The sequence below is a fragment of the Podarcis pityusensis genome (genome assembly GCF_964106645.2).
Source record: "Podarcis pityusensis genome assembly, chromosome: 5".
NCBI classification, from domain to species: Eukaryota; Metazoa; Chordata; class Lepidosauria; order Squamata; family Lacertidae; genus Podarcis; species Podarcis pityusensis.
In genome coordinates this window covers 3062815-3084517 of record NC_138032.1, presented here as the reverse complement: position 1 = coordinate 3084517, position 21703 = coordinate 3062815, and the positions used below count along the sequence as shown (strand labels likewise).

The following is a 21703-nucleotide window of genomic DNA, read 5'->3' as shown; positions in this document are numbered from 1 at the left end:
AGAAAAGACAAAAAAGGGAATTTTGGGGGTGCGTGTTTTCTATCCTCTGCATGTTTCCTCGGGAGTAAGCCCCATTGGGGAAACCCCTTCACCCCGGCGCGCAATCCTATATATACACGCTTTGGTGGGTTTCGGAGCGCCAGCCGGTTGCATGTTTACTTGTGCTTGTTTATTTATATTTGGGTCGCCCGGTGGAACAAACAAACAACCGTCCCCTCCTCCTCCTCCTCCTCCTCCGCTTCTTTCCCTTCCCCGGCTGCCCTTGTGCGTTTAGCTCGCGCGCACGCGAGGCCCTGGTCGGTGGAGCGGCGCCAGGCGAGCGAGGCGAGCTGGCGTTATCGAGCGCCCGAAAGGAAAGAGACTAGAGGGGGGAGAAGGAAAAAACAAAACACGTTTCGGGGAACCCAGTTTTGCAAAGTGATTGAAAATGAAAATAAAAATAAGAGGGTGGGGGAAAATTGAAAAATGCCTCCATGGCCAAAAAAATATTAAGACCCGGTCACGATGGGGCAAAGGCGGCCGCTGACTCTGTGCATGGAAAGGACTCGGAGAATAGAGGTGTCCTGCTCGGCTCGCCCGATTAGCACAACCACCAGCTTCCCCCAGAGCTCTCTCGCGCTCTCCCTCCCTCCCCGCCAGCTTCCTTCCACGGGCAGCCCTTCCAAAAAAACAGCCCTTCCAAAAAAACGCGATCCCGACACAACAAGCCACGATCCTCGGCAAAACGCCCCGCGCCTCCTCGCCTTTCCAAAATGAAACTGACAAGCGTCAAAACAGCCACCCTCTCTGCTCCCTGCAAGCAGAAATTGACACGCTCAGGAGAGAGAGGCAGGCAGGCAGCAAACCCCGCCGGGGAGACTGACAAGGCTTAAGAGCCAAGCATGGCTTTTCCCCCCTCCTGGTGGCTCTGGGCGATTGGAGAGCAGGGGGAGCCCTCTGCGCGCCCGCCTGCCTTCCACCTGCCGCGCCAGGGAGAAGGAAAGAGAGGGGACACACACACATACAACGCGAGAAACAGACCCCCCTTTGCAAAAGCACCGGCGCCGAACGGGACCAGAGCCTCCCCCCCCCCACCTCCAGCCACCTCCCCCTCCTTGCTCAAGAAAGCCCCCGATTTCCAGGCAACAAAAAAGGTGGCAATGGGATGGATGGAAATGAAAGAGGCGCAGCGCGCAACGGAGCCCTGGCACCGCCTCCAGCATCTTGGCTGCCTTGCTATTGTTATTGCTCTAAATATTATTATGGTTATTATTCTGGTTATTATTAATCATCCTCATCCAAGAGGCACGGCGCAGGCAGCAGCAGCAGCAGCAGCCCGGACAGCGGCAGCAATGCAAAGCAGCGAGCGAGAGCGAATCACCTGGTCTCCGCGCTTTCCTAGAAACTCCTTGCATCACCACTTCTAAGAACCCCAGTTCTAAGAATCAACACAGCTCAATTCTCGGAATTTGAGCGGCAGGCGCTACCATCGTAGGCAGCCCGGGGAGGATCCCGGGGAAGGGCTTTCTGCCAGGAGGGGCCAAAGGGGGCCCGGAACCCACTCGGGAACACCCCCGAGCTTGTAGAGAGACTAATGGAAAAGGTCTCCAAGGAGACCCCCGGGAAAAAACTTGCGGGAAGGGGCCAGGAGGCAGGTGCGGGGCCCGGGCCCCCCCCGTCGCCAGTGGTAGGCTCCTCTCTGGCAGTCACGTGGGGACCTTGCCTACCGTGACGTCAGGGATCGGCCTCAATACAATGTTGCAGAGTTCTATTCGCTTTCCTCCCCCTCCCTCCCTCCCGCCCGCCTCCCCCCGCTGGAATTCTGAGAACTAATTTGCTTGGCGGTGACATAAGAGAAATCCGGGGATCCGGGGCGAATTCCATTTCGCAGCTTCGGTTCCCACCCCCCCATCCCAGCATCTCTTTAAGGGGAGGAAAAAAAAGCTTTAACAATCCCCCCCCCCCCCCGTTCCAAAGGCTTTTGCATTTGCTTTTCAGGTCCTAAGCAGAGAGAGAAAGAGAGAGGGAGAGAGACCCAAAACATGGTGATAATAATATGCAGCTTTTGATGAGGGGGGGGGGTTGCTTTGACTTTTTGCTTTTTCTCTCCCCCCCCCCCCCGCCACCGCCGCCAGCAATATTCAGTAGGAAAGGGGAGAAAAAGAAACGAGAGCAGGAGAAGGGCAAAGAGAAATCCTCGTTGCGCCGCAGGCGCTGGTGAGGGTGAAGAATTGGAGTAAGGTTCGTATTTTAAAAAAACTGAAAAAGGAAGAAGGGGGGGGGGGCAGACCTGCAGTTTTTCGGGCTGAGAGCGAGGAAGAAGGAGGAGAAGCCCGTTCAGAAATAAGACACTTTTGTTTTTTGTTTTGTTTTGTTTTTCTTCTTTGCTTTACTGGGGAATTTTGTGTGTGTGCGTTCGTGCAAATACCTTGTCTTTTTTTAAAAAAAATTATCGACAGTGCGTTTGTGGAACGTTCCTTTCAAGCCAGACCTGGGACTTGCTTTTTGCTTTTTTGGAAAACATCTCCTCTGGGCTCTTGTGATTTCAGAGAAGAGGGAGGATTCGCTGCTAGAGAAACAAGGTCGTGGTTTGTTTGTGGATTCTTGTTTTTGTTTTTCCGTTCTAGATACTTTTTCTAGAAGTTTTTCAGTTTTGTGGGGTTCCCCCTCCGCTGCAAGTGGCTCTCCTATAAATCGAGGACTCTTGATCAAACTCAATTTGCTGGGAGGACTCACTCGGCTTATCTTTCTGAAGGATTCTGGCGTGGTGGTTCGGTTCTGGGACGCTTCACTTTTCCCCTATCCCCTGTTCAGATTGTGGGCCTTCGGGGGCTCCCAAATGGACCAGCTCCTTTCACTCCTTTGCAGTGGGGAAGGCAAGAGGAAAAGTTGCAGAAGCAGCCCACTTTGCTTATCGTGGAACCGCAAGCGGGCCTTTCAGCACCCACGCCTGGGTTGCAGCTGTGGGGTGGGCAGCTGGGTGACGGGGGGGGGGAGATCCAGACCCCCTTGTGCCCTGCAGGCTGGGTCATAGCAGATCTCTGGCTTTGAAGGGGAGTTGTGTGTGTTTGGGGGGGGGGAGTGCTCCATCTGGAGCAAATGTAAAATGAAACCAGGGTTTGGGAATCCCTGGCTGTCAAAACAGTTTTCTGCCTCGAAAGCTTGTCCTTGATTAGAAATGAGAGCAGTTTAATGCGGATCGTTCTGCGTGCTCCAGAGTCTCTGCAAAGCCTTTATTTTAAAGTTGTAGATTGAAAATTATTGCTAGGAATTATTTTTTTTGGGGGGGGGATTATTTGTTCGCTTTGTAGCATTTCAGAACTGCGGGTGTGTTTGTGTGAAAAGGCCTCCCTTCTTTTTAACTGTTGAAGGAGACTTTAGACCTGGAAACATGTGTGGCCTGTTGGGTTTTATCAAGCTAAATAGATTGTAAATATATATACGTATCTCTGCATGGCCTGGGAGGGGGCATGGAGGGGGAAGACGGTTTGCCGAAACTTTGAGGATAAAAGATGTTGTTGTTCTTGTTTTGGAACTTATGACGATGCAGATGTCTTTCCGACTTTCACTGTATCAGGGCCTAACCAGCATGCCGTCCTATCAAGCGGAGTTCTCAATTATTTGTTTATTTAATGATAATAAACCTCTAATTGTTATGAGATTGGGGGAGGATCTATAAATAGCTCAGTGACTCTTTCTCTCTTAAACTCTCTCTCCCCCCCCCCTTTGACAGAAGGGGGAGGGGAAGAGAATCAAGGAAGCTCGATAAACTATGAATGGGAATTTGTTTACAACAATCTCTCCAAGTTTGAATCACAGCACAGTCACACTGGCTAATCAGATTGCTTAGGGAAACTGATTAAATGACATGCAAATTGTTTGAAACACTCAGCTGTAACTTCAGTGTGTGTGTTTAATTCTCAGTATAAATATTGCATAGATCCTCTCAGATCTTTGAGAAAGGAAGAAATACGCATGATTTTGGGGTTATGCACCTTCCAACGATTAATGGCTTGCAGAGAATTCAGACTTTGAATGCAGTTTAAGAAAAATTGCAATTCAGGAACATGGATTTATCTCATTTTGTCGATTGCAGAGCAAAGGGCACAATGTTTTGGTGGATGTCTGCAAATAGAGCCATAAATCAGAGGGACGATTTGTCCTTGCATTTGTTTGCTTGTGTGCAGATAGATAACAACTATAGTTACAAGTCATTATTTTCCTGAAAATAAAAATCTATATTTTCCTGAAATTTAAATCTCTCGAGTTTGAGGCAGTAAATGGGCTGTTTGAACGGTTTGACATTGACCACCTTAATGCTTTAGCACAATCGCACTTTGAAGGGGGAGACAAAATTCCTATTGTGTTTCCTTGGAGTATGAAAACACGTTTCAAATTCATTATTGCGAAGCATGCTCCCACCCACTAGATGACAGGATGTCCGCCAATACAGAGCCAAAAAGAATATAAATGCATATGTGTGTTGTAAATAATGGACCAAACTGGCTGAAATTATTTACTTGGATGTCTGCCTGCGCCCCAAGTAAAATGGACCTCAAGGCTTTGAGTGCGCCTCCTATTTGCACTCCTCCCTGTGTGCCATCGTCTGCCCGCAGCCTAATATTTCCTCCCTATTTTAAGTGGGGAAGAAATATATTATTCTTCAAAGCCATTCCCCTTCAGAGGTCAGAGGGTAGTGTTCCTAAAGTAGCCAGAGGGGGCACTGCAGAGCAGGAGGAAGGAGCCGTGAATCGCCTTTGCAAATTCCCAGCTGGGTTTCAAGCGCTGTTCTCAAGGGACCAGATTCCTCCCCCTGCCCCCCCCCCAAGCCCATCAACCCTGCAAAGCGAGCGTCTTTTAGCAAGTGCACACGAACACACACATTGCACCTGCTTCCATGTTTTTAAAGCCTCAGTAGAGAGGCCCTGAGAAAAGGATTTGGGTAGGAAGATTTGGTATTGTTTCTTTGCAATAGCCCCTCTGTGCAAAAGAGAAAAGAATGGGGAGGAATATCTGATTTTGCCATTTTCCCCATCACTTGCTTTGAAGTCCCAGTGTTTGCAAATATCCCTGCAAGGTGTCGTCTCCATAAGGATCTGTCAGGGATGCTTTAGCTGAGATCCCTGCATTGCATTGGGGCCGGACTAGATGACTCTTAGGGTCCCTCCCAACTGTACGGTTCTATGATTCTAAGTATCTGGGAGGGTCCCCATCTCTGTTACACCCCATTCCCCACTTTGAAAGCGGAACCTGCCGTTTTTAATATGGGACTCGCGAGACTGAATGCCCTCACACAGTTGACTGCAAGGGGGAATTGTCTTACCGAGATGAACAACATTGAGAGCCCTGGAAAGGCACAATATAAATGCAAAGGAAAGTGTATATGGGGTAAAAAGGTATAGCCTTGATCGATAGGTGGCTATGGAATTCGACCACCCACCATGCATACTGGAGATGAGGGAGAAATTCAGTTCGGTTTTGCATTTAAAGGCAAACCGACCTAATTCACACTTTCTCTGAATAATAAGCAAACCGAAAAGTGGAAGTGTCCTTCAAAATTTGCACTTTTCTGAATTTTGCAAGGCAGTTCTACAGTCGAGTAATGTGTACGGAAATGCATATCCTGGGGCAAAGTATGCATTAAAGGCATACATTACTGGCTTTTTTCTTTCTTAAAGAAATCATAACATTCTTTTCAATAGTAGCAAAAGAGAAAAATCATGGACGACTCTGGCACGATGCAATGCAACAGAATTACATACAATATTAAGTCTGCTATACACCTGAAAGCCCAAACTAAGTCACTAATGTTTTCAAATAAAACTGCCATGAAGATGACTGAATCACTGGAGGCTCTCTAAACTCACCTCCACCATTAATAAACTTTAAGAAGGGATATTATTCTTTATCAAACAAGCTGATTTCAGTCTCCCCTTGAATTACTCAGCAGTGGTTAAATGTTTCAAGAGATGTTTCGATGTTTCGAGAGAGCTATACCTCATGCATTGTTATAACAAATCTCTTTTACATTATATTGTAAATTACACTGTGATCTTCAGATGAAGGGCGGTATAGAAAGTTAGTTAGTTAGTTAGTTAGTTAATTAATTAATGTTGGCATTTGCCCTTTAGATTTCCAGTCCTTGTCTCACAGAAACTAACAGCAGAACTGTCTGAGTCTTACATGATACTGCAGGATGTATAGGAGGGAAATGTTTTTGCAAAAAAATATGTTTATTAGGCAGACCTTCATGCACAATTGTGTATATTAGGAGATATTTGCAGTGGCGATGAATATTTATGAAAACTTTGAAAAGTGTTTTTTTAAAAAATAAAAACTGATATGGAAACGTGAACTGAATTTAACATTGGCAAAAAATGAGAAACTGAAGGAAACTGAAACTGACCATTTTGCCCACCCACCCCTCCTGAAATATAATCAATAAGGTCCCTTATATTTTTAAATCTTAGTTCTGTCTCTAGCTGGTTCATCTATATATTTTCATCCAGCTCTCACTGTGGATCCTGCCCTCTCCATCAATTTTACTTCATGCAGCTGAGGAGGGAATTTAGCTTTCACTCCAGGACCCTGCCGGATAAGTCACTGATTTTCCCATATAAGTGAATGGAGGGGCTTTTGTTTCATCTGAGAGCAATCAGGAGAGAATGGGGTGTAGGACATCCACTGTGGCCAGCGGGGATGGGTTGGCCCTGCGTGCAGGAAAAAACCCACAACAACAACATCAACAACAAGTGGGCATCTGCTTTGCATTTGGGTTGGAGCTGCTATTTCTGATCGGATGGAAATTAAAAAGGGCACATTTGAGCCTTGGCTCCCCAGCCAAATGGCTCATTCCTGCCTGCCCACTCCCTGGCCTCGCATTCGGAGAAGTTAGCCTGCCGTTTCCCTTCCTGGAAAAGCTCTGTGCAGGGATGGCACAAAACATTTTAGCCATTTAATTGTCGTGCTCTTAAGTGACCGTTCGATGAGCAGTCAGGTTAAAATGTACATTGCAGGACCCCAGCAAGCACCCTCAAAATAACCCTCCTCCCCAAAGCTTTACTGATCCAGCAAATGACTTAAACGCAGGAGCGTTCGATGATGCCGTTGAGACGTGAGCATGTTTACTTGGAAGTAAATCCCAATGATTTCAATGTGCCTTGGAGGAGCTTAGCCAGAGTGCTGCTTCTCGGAGCACATTTACACTCAAATTCATCCCTTTAAATAAGCTGACATCCTGTCACTAAACTTGTTTTTTTCGATTGGAGGAATTAAGCAAATGAAGTGTCCTCTGAAGGATGGTGCCTAAATCACCAAAAAGGCACAGATATTTTGTAACGATGGCCCAGTCATGGGATCTTTTCCCAAGGGGACTGAAGCACAGATTATGAAATCCACATTTTAAAGTCACGATTGATTCTTACGGAACAATTCTGTTATGCTTTTGCAACTGCAAATAATTTCTATTTTGATACAGTGGTACCTCGGGTTACAGACGCTTCAGGTTACAGACTCCGCTAACCCAGAAATAGTACTTCGGGTTATGAACTTTGCTTCAGGATGAGAACAGAAATCGCACGGTGGCAATGGGAGGTCCCATTAGCTAAAGTGGTGCTTCAGGTTAAGAACAGTTTCAGGTTAAGAACAAACCTCCAGAACGAATTAAGTTCTTCACCCGAGGTACCACTGTACATTCTCTTGTTTCCCCTCACCCAAATTGTATGGTACAGATGGAGCAGATCTTTAGCTTGATGATCTCCGGGTGAATAACTGATGGAGTCCATTTTGCATGCCACAGTGCCCCCAAAAACTGAGAGCAGGGACATTGGGAGGGGCAAACAAGAGAAACCATGCAACTGTCTAGAACTCAAAAGAAGTGTTTGCAAACCTCCAAACTTCAATCAAGTCCCAAATTGGAATCTCCGGCATTAGAAATCTGAATGTGAAGCTTTTCAAAATTGGAAACCCTAGCCTTGTGGGTGTCTTGCCGGTTGCACTGGCAGGCATGAAATGTGAAATCCCGTAAGCTGTCAGCTGTCAAGTGCTAAATGCTGGGCCATGCTCTCCTAACAAACAGCATTGCTTGTCAGCTATCAAACAGTGTCGACTGGCAGTCATCAAAAGGTTTGGGATCAAATAATCACGAGGCTGGTTTCAATGCAAGTTAAGAAATATCTAGTGAATATTGCATGGCAAATATTCGAGCATTCAGGGAAGAGTTAGCAGCCGTTTTGTTCAGGCTGCACTTTTGGAAACAGCAAGCCTGTTTTGGCTCTACGGCCGTCCCAAACCCGACGAAGGCTGTTCAGTGATCTCACAAGTCCAAGAGGAACTGGCCTTAGACAGTGTGATCTCCGAGACCCTGAAGGAAAGCTGCCGAATTTATTCCTCGGTTTTCTTCCTGGTTCTTCACCACATGGTTTAAGGGCAGGAACAACAATAGAATAATGTGCAGTTCTAGGGAGCAGAATGAGTCCAGTTCCAAAATAAAGCAAAGCCCTTCCAAATGGAGCAGGACAGCTCACGGGAAATTAAACCGGTTGCATGTTTGTGTTGTGTTGACTGCTGTCCTGTCCTTGGTTGTGACGGATGCACACCTTTCCCTCTCTGAGGTGGAGGCCTGACAGCAAGGCCCAGGGGGTAACGTGACAGCTGTCATTACATGCAATCAACCCTACCTTCCGTGGCAGGACATAATGGAACTTGCAATATGTTTCTTCTTCTTTTTCTCCTTCCTATTTTCAAAATTAACCTCCACCTATGTTCCTCACTCTTTCCCCCCATGAAAGCGAGAGAAGAATGCGTATTTTAATAACCCAATTACATCTTCAATTGCAACAATTTTTGGGAGGGGAAGCATTAACCTATTCAGGGAACACGGGCTCATAAACTAGGTTGATAAGTTGCCCTGTAGCACATCTCCACTGTGGTTTATAGACCCTCAAAGTGATTTATGTGATGCACAGAGGGAAAGGAGATTTTCATCTCTTTCAGACCACAAAAATTATTTATGGGAAATTATCTCTGGAATTTTAATCCATGCATTTTTTTAAAATTTAAAACTTTGATTTATATCCCACTTTTAGAAGCCAAGGCAATGTACAAGGGGTTCCCCGGAAGTCTCCCACCTGGATTATGGCAAGAAGACATGTTTAGCATCTGCAATGAGGTAGCCTCATGAGTCTTCAGATCATGTATTATTATTACTATTATTATTATTTCTGCGGATACTCAAAGGTATGCAGTACTGGCACCATTATATCTGGAAGAGAAGCACTGGTTAAAAATGTGGCACTGACAGTAACGGCGAGTACCAATACCATTTTTTCTAGAAGAAAAGCACTGGTGGTTACTATTCAAAGATATATAATAAGGAATGTGAGTGCATAGGTGAAACCGATAGTCATTCCTGACTGATTAACCCAGATTAAGAACAGAGTGGGCATATTCCACGCATATTATCTGGTGGATATAAAACCCATCTGCCTTTGTCCTTGCACTGGTGAATATTATGGGCTACATTTTAATGGTGTCAGGTTGTTGTTTTTTTAAAAAATTGAACGTTTCCTCTTTTTCTGTTTCTCATGAGCCCACAAAATGCGAAGAAGGGCACCCACCCTTGTTATCCCCCTCCATCCCTCAATATGCCAAAACAATGTAACTATTGCACTACCGGATTTGTACTAGCTGCCTCTTGAGCATCCTAGCCAAAATGTGGATTGTTTGCACATTAGGGAGAGCCCTGTTGCCTGCTATTTGTCCAGTTAGTGAGCACTTCAGCCTTATTTTGCAATCAATCTAGCCTCCTTCTTTTTCTTCCTCCTCTTCTTCTTCTTTTAAAAAAGTTTGAGGCTGGGTGGCGGCTTTCTGTACAGCCCCTATGCTATTTCCAGGTCTGACATATAATTTTCTCCTGCTACTACCTTTCTTATTTGTTTGTTCCCAAGCGTCGGTATAATTCACAGCAGACTGCATGAGGTGTCCCAAGATCTTATCTCCCTGATGTTCAGTTTTTAACTGCCTGCTTGCTTGCTTGCTTGCTTAATGTACATAAACATCACATGGCCGTATGATTTTAATTTTTTTTAATATTATGTGTCTTCTGGTTTTATAGCATCAGCAATACATGTAACCAAGCTGCTAGGGTTTGCTTTTCTGCTCCTTGCCTGGACTACAGATGCACTTAAATAATTAGCTGAGAGCAAGCCTCCAATTGATCTCCAAAACAGCATTCTAGTCTATAATACCAGTGACGGCAGAATTGTTTTGAGATGGGTGATGCACTAAAGCTGAACTTTTGCAAAAGCATCATATTGTGTTCCTTCGTATGATGCAGCCCAAACTTTTCCAGGCCCCTTGTTCCCATAAGCTCATCTCCTCGTGCCCCTTACCCAACTCTATAAAAGGCATTATTCAGAACAGCAGTTTGCACAACTCACTAAGCAATACAATTCAAAAACAGTAACAATTAATTGCACGGTTATCCAAAATCCAATTAAAACTAATTTGTTTAATTCAACAAAATTGATGATCCAACTTTTCTGATAGTCATTTATACCTCCGGGACCGCCCCCCCCCTTGCCTCTTAACATCACCTAGGTAACTCCCCCCCTCCCCCGCAAGTGGTACCACCCAATTTGGTAACCAGTGTTTTAGATCATTTAAACGAGTGGACTGGCTGATTTAGATACATCCACCATTGCTTAACCTGGTGCTGCGTGTCTAAAGCTGGGATAGAGAAGATCTGTACGCCTTCAGAGCTTCTTGCAGGGGTGCAAATGTTCCCACCCCAGATCCTATAGCCCTTGGGCAGGGGACAGACCTTAGGATCACTGCAGGGGACAACCTGGGAGCTGAATTTAGGACTTAATACATGTAGAACTTTGCATCTCCAAACAGAACCCTTCCTATGAGCAGACCCAGGGCCACATTTAGGTTTGATGAGGCCCTCACCTACTGAAGGTAATGGGGCCCTTTCTATGTCCAGCTGTCCTTTGTCAACAACAAATTGCCACTGTTTTTTGTGTTGAATGTATGCTATATGGTAATTTATGGACCTCATAGGAGCCTACACAACACAAAACACTGTTGCTATATGTAGGTTTTATTTTATTCGTCTTTTATCTTGGAAATGTACACCCAGGGTTTTTTTTTCTTCCTTTAATTTTTTGGGGGACCCCCAAGAGAGTGGGGCCCTAAGCTAGAGCTTGTTTAGTTTATACGTAAATCTGGCACTGAACAGACCCCATCGTTTTCTTCCCCTAAGAACATGCATGTGTCACAAACGAGAGGCGTGGTTTGAGCATTCCTGGAAGTTAGGCTTTTTAAACCAGAAAACCCTTTGCTACCTCAGAGGTGAGGAAGCTAATTGTGGCTGCTTCGTGGCGACAATCCCTTAAAAGCTTTTGTTTATTAGGCGTGACGGCTTTTTTTTTTAATAAAAAAAAGGACTTCCATTTGCAGAGGCTATATACCTCCAAATGCCAAACGCTCAAGCACAAATATTGGGGAGGGGGCATTCTGAGGGCCCCACACCCTGCTGGTGGAGAATCTGCTTGGGCAGAAGATGCTGGATTCGGTGGGCAAATGGCCTGATCCAGAATGAGCCTTCGGTTTTTCCTATGAAGGAAAGGCACAGTCCTCTCCGTCTCTCCAACTGAACTTTGGTAATGATCCATCCTGGGTGAAGTTCCACATGGAGTATTACGATCTGGGAGGATGTAGGCAGATTTATATAAAGAAATTTCTGCTATTAGAGGCCAGCCATTTGTCCTGAATGATCTGTGCTTTAAGTGCCTTATTTTCCCATCTATAAGACGCCCCCATGTATAAGACTCCCCTTATTTTTTGGGACTCCAATTTAAGAAAATGGGGGGAGATACTATCCGTGTATAAGACGAGCCCAGATTTTGAGCATTATTGTAGAGTTAAAAAAAAACACATAGTCTTATACACGGAAAAGTACGGTATATCGCCAGGGTGAATATTCCATCACCGCCTCATTTCCCCCTCTTTCATTTCCCCCTCTCTGGTTGTTTGGCCAAATGTAGGAATACATTTAAGATTAACCATTTGGACCGCTGGTATTCAAAGGTTTGGCAAATTGCCCTTCTGGAAAAGATATCTCAGAAACTGAAAGTATCTAAAGAACTTGATGGCATGATTTTATTCCATATACAAATACTGAGGCACTCAGTGGTACTGCCAGCATATACAAAGGTCTGGCTCATTTAAGACGAGATAGAACCTTTATTCTCAATAATGATGGGGCTCACGCCAGTGGAGAATGCTTTTATTTTATAAATCTTTATTATTTGCGAAGGAAATCTTTGCACGAGTTAATATATTATTATTTATTCGGAGCTTCCCTGTACCTTTGTGCCCTTTCAGACTGTGACGCTTTGTGGTTTAAATGTCTGATTTTTTTGTTTTTCTTCTTCTTCTTTTGTTATATTTGCCCTTTGTTCATAAATCAATAAAAGAAAATAAATCCAGAATATTAAAGTGGAAAACGCGGCATTTAGAAATTATAACAGAAATGTGTTGGAAATATCAAAATACCATGGCTAGTTTTCCAGAGCTCAATGAATAAACATGAGATATATTGACAAAACTGTATCTTCTCTTGTCTTCTTTCTCTGAGTTAAATTATTTCTGCTAAGTTTTGACATTTGCGTGACGTGCCACACTTTGACAGATGGAGATGTACTGCAACACCGATTCTTTGCAACGATTATCTTGGTCGCTGCCTGAAGCTTGGGGAATCAGTAAAGGAGTTGTGCTCTGCCTAATAAATCTAAATAACCCAGCCAATAGATCTGACGAGAAAACCCACAGTCTCATTAATTTTATTTTCCTTACAACTGCAATCCTACTCACACCGATCTGAGAGTAAGTCCTATCGAACTCAGCGGGACTTTGGAATAAACATGCTAATTTCTAAACTCAATAATATTGTGGTCCGTTCTACAGATGTGTAGGAAAACTGCAAACAAACAGTTGCACCACCAGGGTTTATTAAAGCGTTCTCTGTATATTTTATCCAATTCATGCAGTGCGAAATGCAAATTTGCAAAGCATCCCACAATGGCTTTTCTCTAAGGGAAATTCCTTCGTGAAGTTCTTGCACAACTCTGATCCCATAATGCTTCTCCCCCGCACAATGTCCTATTTTGCTGGACATTATTTCGAGACAGATAATGATGTAAGTACCATATATTATAGTTGAATAAAACTTTGATCGTACCGTTTTGAATTCTGTGCCACAGTTAATCACTATGTATCAATTGAGCCGAGGGAGGACCAAATCCCATTTACTCTCTGATCATTAAGGGTATCTTCACATTCAAATTATTGAAGCCAGCAGGGATTTCCCCCTCCCCTCGTAAAATGCGTAATCAATTGATAACTGATTAAGCAAGTCCTCTTTTGAAATACACCCTTGACTCATCCCATCCCAAATTTTCTTATCCAGTGTGTGGTGAAATACATTTCCACTTTGATTTATTTACTTCTTTCTTTCTTTCTTTCTTTCTTTCTTTCTTTCTTTCTTTCTTTCTTTCCTGCAATAACTGGCACAGAGGCCAGTTGTGCGCAGGAAGGAATTTCCTTGCCGTTTCATGATTCTCAGAGACTTATTCATTTATTATTTCATGTATTTATTGCATTTATAGCCTCTTCTCTCCCCCCCACAAGGAGCTCAAGGTGGAAATACGTGCCTTGTTCCCCTCCTCATTTAATCCCCACAACAGCCTGACAAGGTAGGACAGGCTGAAAGGTGGAGACTGGCGCCCACGGTGACCCCCAGCGAGCTTCATGGCCCTGGCACTGGTATCTCCCAGCCCTTAGTCCAACAAATCTAACCACTACACCACACTGCCTCTCTCAACAGAGGCAAATAATTGCTCACCTTCTAACATTGTGTATGCCATCAAATGCCAGCAGTGCCCTTCAGCTTGGACAAACAGGACAAACCTTACGGCAAAGGATAAGTGGACATAAATCTGACATCAGGAATCGCAAGACAGAGAAGCTAGTAGGAGAACACTTGAGTCTCCCAGGACATTCAATACAGGATCTCCATGCAGCTGTCTTATTACAAAAGAATTTCAGAAACAGACTGGAAAGAGAAGTTGCTGAATTACAACTTATCACTAAACTGAAAACTATGGAGAGCCCTGGTCTGAATAGAGATATTGGATTCCTGTCTCATTACATATGCTAATCATCTGCATACTATCCCTTGCTTTTTCCTGTAGGACTAATTGCAGTCGTTAACAGTCATCAACAGGTTGACCATACCCACTGAGTCAATCACCCATCTCCTAAAACCCCACCCTCCCACTATATATAAGGGTCTGGTGACTTCTGTTTCAGTGTATCTGAAGAAGTGTGCATGCACACGAAAGCTTATACCCAGAACAAAATTAGTTGGTCTATAAGGTGCTACTAGACAATTTTTATTTTTTTTGGTTTTGTTTATTCCAGAGGCAAATAGTTAACCAAAGAGAAAATGTGCTTCCTGGTTCTGTTCTGATTTTGTGGGGCGAGGGAAGTGACGCTGAGCTTAAAGAGCCTTACTCTCGAGTAAGTCCACAACTTTGGAGACCCTTTAGAGGTGCTGGCTAAAAAGAAGACTATGGATGGCTGTGATATGTCTGGTTATTATTTATAGATAGCATTTATGTGTCCCAATTCTGCAAGGTTTATAATAGTAATGCACACATCCGCACACAGACAACAGACACGTACAAACTCGGGTCGCAAATTTGGGAAAGCCCCACTGGAGAAACACTGTCAATCAAAGCAGACAGTTCTGGACTAAGATGGATCAATGGATTTGATTCAGGATATGACAGATTTCCATTTCCAATCATTGCATTCTTAAACTTGCCCTGTACCACTAAAACAGAATGCTTCAATTATATTTGATATTTCCCTAAGCAAACCATGGTGATATTTCAGCTCCCTTCTTCTGTTGCAGATGATGGAGGCATCTTAGCTGAATACAATTATCAATAAAAACAAGACAGCAGTGACTTTGTATTTGCTATAGGGTCCTTTCGGGTCGGGGGGGGGAGTTCTCTGCAAGGCGGTAGGGCTAAGTATTTCATCGGCTGCAGAGAGTGTTTTGCCAGATGTTAACGACTGAGATTTCAAGAGCATGGGCCTGAATGCAAAATCTGGGCTTTCTTAAATAGAGAGCATCTCTCGAGGCACATTTATCTCAACAGTCTCAACAGTCGCCGTTCTGCCTAACCACATAAACTACAGGCAGCAATCTCCCGGGACATCTTCTTGAACCCGGTTTTTCACCTTGGCAATGAAAATCCCCTAAACCGATTGCCGGAGAGTTATCGTAATAGTTTTGAGGGCCTAAATGCATATCAAATTCCATCGTAATTCTTTTTACCTCTTTGAGGGTTTAGAATGAATAAAATGTATGAATTGTATTAAATGAAAAGTAAAAATAAGTAATATTCCTTTTTTAAATAAATAAATAAATACATACATACATACAGGATTTATATAGTAGCTCTGTCCTAATCTTGCTGATGCTATAAACTGGAATTTAACTTTTAATACTCGTTGGCATATTTATTCATGATTTCAGGCCGTATGCAGTGTCAGCCCTACTCAGAGTAAGCCCACTGACTGTAAGCGAGCAATCCCTATGCACAAGAAAGGGGCATAGAGCAAAGTGTCGTAAATTAAGCCGGCGTAAATTTACACCAGATCCAAACCCCAGTCACCGACGGGGCTACTAAGCCTGGCAGACAGAAAATAAAAACTTTTAAATCGTGCTCTGCTCCGTGACTCCTCTGAATGGGCTTAGGATCCGACCTCTGTCGCCATCTCTAATCCTGCCTCTTCCATGCCCCCTTTAGGGGGGGGGACTTACGCCAGCCTCGACTCAGCACAGGAAAAGATCATTTCCGGATCAGGTCCACTGCCCATCTAAACATGCATCCTGTCGTCACAGTGGCCAAGCAGATCTTGCTCCAAATGGGCCGTGATCGTCCCCAAAATCGGTGCCACTGGCAGTGGTGCTTCTCCAACACTGGCAGAGGTGGCGATCAGGCAGGGCATCCATGGATGTGCCACCTTGATAGCTTCTGCTGCCTGAAGCAGCACCCTCCCTTGCCTCCCGGCTGAGCCAGCTCTGATGACGGGAAACCTCAGGGCCAGATTAAGGTTTGATGAGGCCCTAAGCTACTGAAGGTAATGGGGCCCTTGATATGGATAAAAGCCCCCCATCCAAACAATGACTATCATCAATGCAAGCAAGGGGGGGGGGAAATCATTTTCATTTTTATCATCTACAATGATATTTATTTATTCATTTATTTTACTCATTATTTATTTATTTATTTATTTAATTTATTATTTGTTTATTAGAAGACATCTGAAGGCAGCACTCTTAAGGGAAGCTTTTAATGTTTGATGCATTACTGTATTTTAATATTTTGTTGAAAACCGCCCAGAGTGGCTGGCGAAGCCCAACCAGATGGGCGGGATATCAATAAATTACCATTATTATTATTATTATTATTATTATTATTAATTTTATAGTACAGTACACTGATCATTGCTTTCATTTTATGGATCAGTGGTCCCATTAGATAGCAAAATGCATGTTCGATTGCTGTTTTAGGGGTTGCTTTTAAAAGTCTGGAACGGATTAACCCGATTTGCATTACCTTCTATGGGAAAGCGCACCTTGGTTTCGGAACGCTTTGGTTTTAGAACGGACTTCCGGAACGGATTAAGTTTGAGAACCAAGGTACCGCTGTATATAGAAATGAGCAAACCAGGCATATTTTAGGGAGCAGGCTAGCAGGCGGGGCCCGTGACTTACATCATAGGAGCCTACACAACACAAAACACTGTTGCTGTATGTAGGTTTTATTTTATTTGTTTTTTATCTTATATTTTGGAAATGTACATCCAGGTTTTTTTCCTTTAATTTTTTTGGGGGGCCCCAAGAGAGTGGGGCCCTAAGCTAGAGCTTGTTTAGCTTATACGTAAATCCGGCACGATCCGAGCACGCTTTTATTTCCAGCAACTGGTACTAGAAACATCGTCTGATACAGTTCAGTGTCTGGAGCAGTGATTTCTCTTTCTGCTTATTTATTTGCATTTTATTAGTTCCATGTACTCAACTAATTGCAACAATATCGATTACATACCGCAGATGACACTATGGTAGGGAGAAAAACATAGGTTCTAGGTTCATTAGGAAAACTTGTCAAAAGGCTCAATTTAGCACTATTTCAGACCCTGCTTTCAGGAACCAGAATTTAATGTTCATTGTGCGACGATATTTCTGGTTTTCACAACCATCGTTCTTGCTGTGGTAGTTGGGGTGCCAGCCAGTCCCCTCGGTGTTGCCATTTAATAATTCCCAGAGACCTCGAGGTGGTAAACGTCCCACTTAATTGTGCTATTAGAAGCAGATTAGATCATTAGACAAATTCGTGGGTGAGAAAGGCATGGGGGGCTGTGTACCACCTCCACCATTTGGGATATTATGGGCTGTATTCAACTGTGTTCTCTTCTGCGTAGGAATTAAGGCACCTCAGTTTGTCATCTTTGTTCATTTCAGTGGGTCTACTTTGAGTAAGACCAACAATGCCCTGTGCCTCTGAATTCCAGTTACTGGTGATCACAAGGGAGAGAGCTAGCTGTTGGTTTTATGCATGGCTTCTGGACTTTGCAGAAGACAAGATACTGCATTTAATGGGCTGTTGGTCTGATCTAGCATGCTTTTTATTATTTAATAATAATAATAATAATAACCATTAGCTAAGGTTGCAAGCCTAAATCAGTTTGATCAGTATCTAATCAGCTAAAAATCAACAAGAGGAGAGGCTCATTTTAATTGGCAGTGCCGAGAACTGAGTTATTTATGTATATTTTTACAGAATACCTCTCCATCCTTTAAAGTTTTATACAGGCTCTTAAAGTTGCTCATAAACTTGAAGGCAAAATAAAAAATATCGGAAGCAGTACTGGTTTTGGAGCCAACTAAACCTTTTCATTATTTTTACCAAATATGTAAATTTGACCTAGAATTTAATATATAATTTTATATTATAAATTTTATTTTGTACTGTATATTTTAAAACTGCAGATTCCCCCCTAAAAATTAATACTATCTTGTTTTTAACATCTAGCTTTTATAAGTAAACTTAATGCAAGTTATATATATATTTTTTGTAAACTACTTAGAACTTTTGATGATTCATCGATGGAGAAACCTGGTTAAACAAATAAATAAAATCAATATTTCTGTGATATGATTATTAGTTTTATCCAAGTAACTTTTTAAATTACATTTTATGAATATTGTGTTATCTATTTTACATTTGTAATTGTGTTTCTGTGTTGTAAACCAAACTGTTGCTTTCTGGTGAAGAAAAGTCAGCAAAGGAAGAACAATCATCAAGTAAAATCAGCCACACCAGTTTATTTAAATTTTTTAGTTTAGTCCATTGAGCTTCTTTTTATTCAGGTTTGTTACTTGATCAAGGACGTAAACAGAGCACAAAGCATCATTTACTGCTTCATATTGAAAGGTAACCTGCATGGAATTTGGCTAACCTGCACATTCATTTTGATTTAACAGATTAATTAATTGATCCATCACTTCACTGGCAAATGATCAGCCAACTGACAAATCTTGGAACTGGTTGACAGCCCTGGATTTAGGGCTCTTTCTCAGACCCTCCAAGTGTCCCTATTTTCCAGGGACAGTCCCGGATTTGCAGAAGCCGTCCTGGTTTCCAGTTTGATCCCAGAATGTCCCACTTTTCCTTCGGACGTCCCTATTTTCACCGGAGAAGTTTTGGAGCGTATGGAGTTAGGGGACCCATGAGCTAAGGAGACAAGGAACTAAGCAACCTTTAGAAGACACCTGAAGGCAGCCCTGTACAGGGAAGGGGTGTTTTTTTTTAATGTTTAATGTTTTATTATGTTTCTCTGTATAAGTTGGAAGCTGCCCAGAGTGGCTGGGGCAAACCAGTCAGATGGGCGAGGTATAAATAATAAAATTGTTATTATTATGGAATAGGATGCCCCTGTTTTAATAGGAGAAAAGTTGGAGGGTATGCTTTCTCACAGATACTAGAATCGTAGGGACCCCAAGAGTCATCTAGTCCAGCCCCCTAAAATTTTCAGCTAAAGCATACCCCCCCTTTTAAGCCATATGTAAAGTAGACCCCTCCTCTCAATTGTATGTTCTCAGTTATCTACATCAGTGCAGATAACAACAACAAAACAACAAAACAACAACAATTTATTATTTATACCCCGCCCATCTGGCTGGCTCTGGGCGGCTCCCAACAGAATATTAAAAACATGATAAAACATCAAGCATTAAAAACTTCCCTAAACAGGGCTGCCTTCAGATGTCTTCTAAAAGTCAGATAGTTTATTTCTTTGACATCTGATGGGAGGGTGTTCCACAGGGCGGGCGCCACCACCGAGAAGGCCCTCTGCCTGGTTCCCTGTAATTGGCTTCTCGCAATGAGGGAACCGCCAGAAGGCCCTCGGAGCTGGACCTCAGTGTCTGGGCTGAACGATGGGAGTGGAGACGCTCCTTCAGGTCTACTGGACCGAGGCCGTTTAGGGCTTTAAAGGCCAGCACCAACACTCTGAATTGCCATCTCCTCCTCCATGAATCTGTCTAATCCTCTCATAAAGCCATCTAGGATGGCAGCCATAATTGCCTCTTGTGGGAAAGAGCTCCACAATTTAACCATGTGCGGCATAGTTTCTTTCTTTCAAAGCCAACTCTACTTCATAGCCATCATGTCTCCATTATATTGACATGGTTCTCATGCTCTCCATGCGAGTTGCACCCCAATCCAACCCCTTCCGGGCATTTCTGCCCTTCTGGCAACCATGAAGCATATTTGTGGTGTCTTAGTTGTGGGCACAGACCTTTCCCCATCAATGCTCATGTGTTGTGGCCTAGATAGAGTTATTAAATGCAATAATCCCACTGGAATGAGCGAGCCAGTGACTCGACAGAACGTGCAGCTCTCTGGGCATTTAATTTTGGTTGGGTTATGAAACGGATTCCACAGGGCGGGTGCCACCACCAAGAAGGCCCTCTGCCTGGTTCCCTGTAACCTCACTTCTTGCAGGGAGGGAACTGCCAGAAGGCCCTCGGAGCTGGACCTCAGTGTCCGGGCAGAACGATGGGGGTGAATAATAATGCTATCAGTCATACTGAGATTCCTGCATTGCAGAGGGCTGGACTAGATGACTCCTTGGCTCCCTTCCAAGTCTACAATTCTATGATTTTATGAAACCACAGGAAGGGAGAATTACTCTTGTGTTCGAATCTTGCTTGCAGGTTTCCCACAGGTATGTGGTCGGCCACTGTGAGACCAGGATGCTGGACTAGATGGGCCATGGGCCTGATCTGAGGAACAGACTCCCTTGGGAGGTGGTGGACGCTCCTTCCTTGTTTTAAAACTGAGGTTTGATGGCCATTGGACAGGGATTCTTTGGCTGCCATTCCTGCGTTGCAGGCGGGTTGGACTAGATGACCCTTGGCTTCCCAACCACGCCGTTGCGTGATCCAGCAGGCTCTTCTTATTTTCCCGCTGGGATTGGGATGTTTTCGAAACCACAAGGCTGCTGCGACCACAGAAATGGGGGCAAAAGAGGAGCTGTTCCAGATTAATTAATCCGATCCAAATGGCGTGACTTTCTGCGACACACCCTCTCGGAGGGACAAAAAAAGCAGGCCAATGAAACTGGTGCTTATAAATCTTGCAGACTGTCTCCTGGGCACATTTGGAAGCAGAGGGGGGGAGAGGATGTGCAGAGGGGCAAAGTTTGGAAATCTCAACAGCTGCTCCCAGAAGCGTCCCCCGGAGAAGCTGGCAGCCGGTCCTCATGAATTTTAGTTGACTCTTTGAAATGCCAGCCTGCGTTATTTAGTTTAATAAGTTATAGGAGGGGAGAGGAAGGGAGCTGGTGTGTGTGTGTAGATGTCTAACACTCTCTGCCCAGCGAGCCGCAGATGTTCTGGCTGTGCCAGGGGAAGAAGTTCTGCTTTTCCTCGCCACAAGTCAAGGTCTCGCTGCGACGCCGGGAGAACTCCTCAAAATCCAGAGGCTGCTTCTTCGGCCCGTCTGGAAGCTTTTGAGTCGCCATTGCACGGTTGCAAGAAAAGAAAGTAGCAGGAAGAATGTGCAGCATTGGGGTGGTGCAAGGAGAGAAAGAGACGATTTCTTCTTCTTGTCAAAACGAAAGAAAGGGTCTGGCATGCCTTTTGCTCATTAGCCATTCCTATTTGTTTGACAGTGGAGTGTTTTGGTTGCATGTCTGGATCTTTTCCTCCCAGCCCAAGGGAGGGGAGCAGTCAAACCAGACTGGCCTGCCTTGTTTTCGTGCAACACGCCCTCCGTATGAACACACACACACACACACCTGCCTGCACAAGGCAGGCTGCTCCACACTCCGCTCTGAGCCAGGCCTGCAATGTGCTTTGGGGAGTAAGAGAGACGTTGTAGTTTTCCATTCCTGCAAAGTTCCCTTGTTTATCCCAGGCAAGAACCTTTAGACAGGGTGAGCTGCTCTTTCAAGGTGCCCCTGCCCTCCCTCTGGACAAAGTGTGCTCAAAGTCGAAGGGCAGATAAGAGGGTTTTTTAAAGGGGGGGCTCCAAGGATGGGTGGTGGGCGATTGCGAACGGACAGAGGTCTTTCG

General features: G+C 44.2%; 1 protein-coding gene and 2 long non-coding RNA genes across 6 annotated transcripts in view; 2 read left to right on the top strand and 1 right to left on the bottom strand.

Annotated features, from left to right (window-relative positions):
- The window catches only part of LOC308478187, a 353980-nt gene that overhangs the window by 293899 nt on the left and 38378 nt on the right, over positions 1–21703 (top strand). The gene's annotated exons all lie outside the window — the stretch shown is intronic.
- BCL6 (BCL6 transcription repressor) overlaps positions 1–21703 on the bottom strand; it is a 73310-nt gene that overhangs the window by 29570 nt on the left and 22037 nt on the right. The window contains exon 1 of one of the 2 annotated variants that reach the window (XM_081007467.1): positions 1361–1448. The exons of the other annotated variant lie outside the window; for it this stretch is intronic. The gene's annotated coding sequence lies outside the window, so the exon portion shown is untranslated. Of the gene's footprint in view, positions 1–1360; positions 1449–21703 lie in introns of those variants that run through there. 2 annotated transcript variants of the gene reach the window in all.
- On the top strand, positions 1687–15365 carry LOC308478173. 3 transcript variants are annotated; one of them, XR_013986875.1, is made up of 3 exons: positions 1793–9148; positions 14467–14565; positions 14963–15365. It is a non-coding gene; the product is annotated as an uncharacterized lncRNA (long non-coding RNA). The 3 variants fall into 3 exon arrangements; XR_013986876.1 differs by lacking the exons at positions 14467–14565; positions 14963–15365 and adding an exon at positions 12462–12592 and having other exon boundaries at positions 1687–9148; XR_013986877.1 differs by lacking the exons at positions 14467–14565; positions 14963–15365 and adding an exon at positions 11428–12592 and having other exon boundaries at positions 1687–9148.